The following is a 5982-nucleotide window of genomic DNA, read 5'->3' as shown; positions in this document are numbered from 1 at the left end:
CACACACACACACACACACACACACACACACACACACACACACACACCTGCTCAGCTCCTATTGTAAGGTTAATGAGCCTGGTCTTATTTTCCCCAGACTTACCAAGGAGACCACCTGTACTATTTTGAGCTCAGATGGGGACCAGGGTCTGGTGGGTTCAGAGAGAATGATGGTCCTGAGGATCTTGTCAGTTCAATACCAGAAAAGCTTTATGTTTGCAGGAAGCAGAGGCAACGGAAGTCTTTGGGTCAGTGTCCCTTGGAGTCCTGGCAAATCACCCCAAAGCAAGCATCCAGATATCTGTTGGTGCAGATATTTAAACATCAGCCCATAGTGTATTTTTTTCTATCCTAAGTTGGTTTTTGGGTATGAATTCTACAAGCATTCCATGCACCAGCAGTAAAGGTGGGGCTGGCGGGGACTGCACCTTCTCCAGGCGGCGCTGTGAGGACCAACAGGGTGGTGGAACTTGTGGTCGTTTCCCAGGCCACGGCTCTCGTGCTCAGCAGATGTCCGCCCGCACATCTGTCTGTGCTTGTGGACTGGCTTGGTGATCCTCTGGGTGTCAGGATTTTTTTTTTTTTCTGACAGCTTTATGGAATGGATCAAGGAGGATAACCTCAAATTTTTATAAACGGGATCTTCACCAACCCAGTAAGAATTCAGGACTCTCAACAGCAGCCTCCGCTCTCTCCTCAGCTCTCTCCATCTGAAGGCTTCGGACAAACGTTAGCTGGCTAACACCATGGTGGACAGGCTTGCAGTAGGTTGCGCCCTTGGGAACTGAGTGCTTACGGCCCCCACAGTGGACATGAGTACTGTATATGACATAACCTTGCTTGGCCTTGTATCTCAGTGTGGGTATCAGGTCAGACTGCTTCTTCCTCCACAGCTCCTGGACGTACCTGTACGCACCCAGCGTGGGTCACCCGATGGCTGCCGCCAGCTGTATAACGTATTTGGATCGTATTTACCCTCCATTACTTTCTCCTACACCTCAGCCCTTCTTTCTAACAAGTTCCTCCTACTGTCAGGGGTTCTGGTTTTTGTTTTGACCCACTTTGTTGAATTAGAGTTGCTTCTGTTAGTGTGGGTGGATGTGGTGATTTGGTGCAAAAGCAACCTGCCAGGGGCTATACCACTGAGGACTATGATTCTACACACCCACACAGACACAGACACACACACACACACACACACACACACACACACACACACACAAACAAGCCACTAGCTGCAAATGGTTCCTCCGGGAGGGGTAGGGCCTCATGAGCCCCTCTGTATCATAAAGGAACGTTCGTGGGCTCAGTCTTCTGTAGGTTCTGTAGGTAACCATTGCTGCTGAAAGCTCACAGGGCCATGCCTTGTCCAGAAATGATCTGTTGCCCTAAAGAGGGTCTTAGAAGAAGACACAGGTAAAAATCAGCATCTCCAATGTCTTAAGAGCACACACCTGAAATCTAACATCGAAACAGCTACCCTGGCTCCAGCTGCCCCGTCAGCTGGGACACACGTCCTGTGACCATCCCACCTCCAGCCGGTGAGATGGCATTGATCACCTCACGTGCTCCCTTGGTCTCATGGAAGAAGAGGTTATTTTCTTCGAACCAGGCCTCTACCAAATGCAGGGGGAAATGAAAGGCAAGCACGGCTGAGCTGCTCCCCGGCTCCCCCAGTAGGTGCATCTGAGCGTTCATCCCTTGACCCCGATAACCTTCTCTCCTGAGGCAGATGGCAGTGAGGTTTCCTCTGGGTAATGTTTCTCCTAAGGAGAGATCCAGGCCACCTGCAGCATCCAACTGTTGTTTGTTTATAAAGAAGTATTAATAATAAGGCTAATATTTATTGAGCACTTACTCCGTGTCTGGCAACTCTCCAAGCTCCTTCCGTGAATTAACCTATGTAATTTTCACCGTGAATACAGCCGTTGCTATTTTATAGATCAAAAAGCGGGAGCATGAAGCACTCAAGGGCCCAGCGTCTTCCTAGCATCTCTCCGTAGGAAGTGGCAGAGGCCAGGACTCAAAGGGAATCCATGGGGCCCAGCAAGGCATGGAGCTAACCAGCCAGCAGCCTTGCTCCTTGGTGGATTTCTCTGTCAGGGTGGGCCGGCCTACAGCAGGATTCCTCAGATCTCAATGGATGGGAACAGCAAGGTTGTATCTGGCTTATGCCATGTGATGACCAAGAGCTAGCTGGTAGGTCGGGATGCTCCTGAGAGAGCAGCCCCTTCATGAATGCTGCCATGGAAGAGAGGGCAGGTCTCACGATCAGTTCCTCACGCTCTCCTGGAAAGGGCGCCTTAGCACGTCTGCCCAAAGTAAACTGTATCGTTTACTTAGTGGTACTTTCAAGTTACTCAGCTTCAGGGGCTGTCAGGAGCATCAGTCGCCTGCAGAGCTGCTGGCCCGTTTACAAAAGAGGGTCTGGGGCTGGCTAAGAGGGACAGTGGCGCTCCGTAAGGGGCCGGGGCCGGAGAGCATGTTTCTGTGGCTTAGGAAGGGGGCTTTTCTCTTTACCTTTGTTTCCACCACCCAGCAGAGATCCTGGTGTGGAAAGAGGCATTTTCCTTGCATGGGCTGTTCCCACTACCTGTGTCTCTCTCCCTGCTCTACCTCCACACCTGGCTGACTCTTTTTCATTCTTCACATCTCCACCAGAAGTTCAGCTGGGGGTAGGGCTAGCTCTCAAGTCTCTGACCTCAGAAACCCTCTCGGTGTTCTTCGTAGCACCTGGGGCTATATTCCAGCATCTCTTACAGATTCTCCTTGAGGGAAGCTCAGTGGCAGAGCGGGTACTGGGAGGGAGAGGGAACCTTGAATGCCACCTCAGAACACAGAGAATATTCTTGCAAGTTGTTCTATGCCGTGATGTGCTGAGTGGGTCTTCCCTCAAAGACTGGAAACCATGTAGTCAAGCCCCAAGCCTTCTCGCACACCTGGGACACACACCCGCTATCTCTCTCTCTCTCTCTCTCTCTCTCTCTCTCTCTCTCTCTCACACACACACACACACACACACACACACACTGAGTACTTGGCAGAGTAGCAGGTAGCTCACCGGCTCCCCTAAGGTGAAGCAGCTGAATGACAGAGGCACAAAGAATAGTGAGTAGCATGAGGGACTGTTTTCCCGGTTGAGAACTCAGAGAAATGATGTAGGGGATTTCCTGGTCTCCAGGCGCTCTCTCTCTGGGATGGAATCAAGACTGGGCCATCCACAGGAAGGGTGAGTGGGTCTTAATCACCACACGGCCCCTTGTCCTGGTGGTTTATGTCATTTCAGAAGACAGTGGCAGGGTGCTCCGGAAGGGTGCAAGGGGCAGGAGGAAGTCAAATCACCGCTGCAGACCGTTTACGCGTGCGCACTGTAAGCTGCATCCCAGAGAACCACCCGGGGAAGGAGCAAGAGAGAGAGGATACCCAAACTCTCACTTAATTCCCCCCTCCCCCCGCTGCTGTGATAAACAGTTAAAAGCCTCCTGGAGGACAGAGGGCTTAGTTTTTGTTCACAGGAGTAATTGTGGCATCGGGAGCTTGAAGCAGCTGGTCTGGTTGCATCTGGGGTCAGGAGAGCATGATGGATGGCACCTTCTAAGGCTAGGCTTCCGCACAGGCCGCTGCGCCCATTTACAGGGTCGGGACACTTGTGTGGGAAGCACTGTCCCCCCCGAGCCGCCTCCCCAGCCCCACTGTCTCCTTTTTTTTTAATTTTTTTATTAATTACACTTTATTCATTTTGTATCCCCCCAACCACTGTCTCCTTTTGATCCTGGGTGGATCCCCAGGGAGTGGAGCCGTGGACCCATCGTGAGCAGGCCTTTCTTCAGCGGATGCAGTCCCGCAGGCATCCTCATCCGCCCATCTTCTGGTGGACGGTGAGCACTAGACCTGACAAACCTCAACTCTAGAGGGCCGCTGCCCGTGGGCCGCTGCCTGAGCCCCACTGCAGGCTGGAGCCCCGAGAGCAGAAGCACGCCAGGCACAGTTTCCGCCCTGTCTCTCCCCGGCCCGTCGCAGCATCCGGCTCTGAGGTCCTCAAAATCCGTTTCCGGAGCTCGGCCAGCGGCTGAAAGCGCTGCTGTCCACTCCAGCCAGTCTTGCTTAGAACTGGCTTGTGTGCCTCGCCCGCTCTCTGCTGTGCTATCGCCTGTGGTTTGTCGCTGCCTTTAACAGACCTGCGAAGCACCTCTTGGATCTGTTTGTTTTACAGTTCCAGGCAGGGGGCTTGGTTCAACAATCAGGTGAAAGACACTTTCTGCTCAGAAGTACTTGATAAAGCCACCGTGCCTCTATCTGGAAGAGGTGCGGAAGGCTGAGCTAGGTATTGTGTTAAATGAGTGTGGCCTGGGAGCCTCGTCAGCCTGATTAGATTGGAACACACCTAAGAGATTAGCGGCTCACACCCCTGGGAGTGTCTGTGAGGGGCTTTAGGAAATGGTGGCTTGTGCGAGGTGGGCCTGGCTGGAGGAGTGGGGTGCCGGGAGCCTAGCCTCTGAGAGTGTCTTTCTGTGTTGCTCTCTGCTACCTGGACGCTGAAGGCGAACAGCTTTCTTCTACCGTTCCCTTCTTCCATGACGGCCCCTGAGCAACAGAGCTGTCCAACTGTGAGTTAAAACTTCTGGATTAGCTGGGCGTGGTGGTGCACAGCTTTAATCCCAGTGCTCAGGGAGGCAGAGACAGGGGGATCTCTGTGAGTTCCAGCCTATGGAGAGAGTCTAGGGTAGCCAAGGTTACACAGAGAAACCCCATCTCAAAAAATCAAAAGCCAAGCCAAACAAACCCAACAAAACAAAACAAAACTTTTGGGTCCAGGAGCCAGAGAAAATTCTTCCTTTTTTAAGTTGTTTATTTAAATTATTTCATTGCAACAATAAAATAATCTTATTGCAACAATGAAATACAAAGCAACCCAGTAAGTTTGGAAGGCTTTCGCAAACATCACCCTCTAGGCGTGTTAAAGGCTCCAAGAAGGTCCTACAGGAAAAGATTTTTTGTTTAATAACCTTACCTAGGACTTTCCAAACTTACTTGACACGGGAACTTTTTGTACCAAATTGCCTTTCTCAATGTCCTGAGGAACTAGAATTCTGTGGCTAATGTTAGATTGCAATCCAGCCTGTGGATGACTAGAACACAAAGACTGAGCAAGAGGGAGCTAGCGCAGGACCTCACCAGAAGTCTCTTGACTTCCCTCGCTGGCTTTCCTGACTGGACCAAAGCATCAGCTCTCCTGAGTCTCCAATTTGCTTACAGCGTTATGGAGGCTGAGGAGCCACCACAAATCCGTTTTCCAGTTCCTCGCAATCAATTAATTATTCACATCCTACTGGTTCTGTTTTCTTTGGAGAATCCTGCCTAATTGGGTTTTGGAACATATTTTTGGGAGGAGGGTCCTCTGGGCCTTGAAGTTCAGACTATCGTGTGGATGAATGGTCCTGAAGGTGGTCTCAGGGCCTTCACACTGATCTCCAACTTGGAGATATAGCTGTCATCAGTCTTCAGAAATACAGAAATACAGAAATTACACACCCACCAAAATGAATATATTATAAATCTTGATGGGATAAAATCCAAATGGCAGAAACACTGATACAGTAATTGCACTTCATTTTAAAGCTAATTTTATTGCAAAAAAAAAAAAAAAGTCTTAAAGTCGTTTCTGGACTTTGCCCATAATCATCGCACGTTGAGTTCTCACAGGGACTCAGCAGATGGCTCTTTAATGAACCAACAGTGCACGACCAAGAAGTGTGGAGGATGGTGTTTATTTTCAGATCAAAGGGAGAAAAATTAAGCCCAGAGGTACTTGTTTTCCGGAAAAATCACACTCTGGTGTGTAGGGTGACAGGGATCTTCTTGATTCTACGGTTTTCTCCTACCCGCCCCATTGACTCCCACCGCTAATCTGAATCTATAAATAGGGTTTAAATATTGTCCTTCTGAGGCTGGGGCGGGGCTGTTGCTCGGTGGTAGAACGTT

The sequence above is a fragment of the Psammomys obesus genome, unplaced genomic scaffold (genome assembly GCF_907164565.1).
Source record: "Psammomys obesus unplaced genomic scaffold, mPsaObe1.curated_primary_1811, whole genome shotgun sequence".
NCBI classification, from domain to species: domain Eukaryota; kingdom Metazoa; phylum Chordata; class Mammalia; order Rodentia; family Muridae; genus Psammomys; species Psammomys obesus.
The sequence above is the reverse complement of the archived record's forward strand: the minus strand, read 5'-3'. Positions refer to the sequence as shown.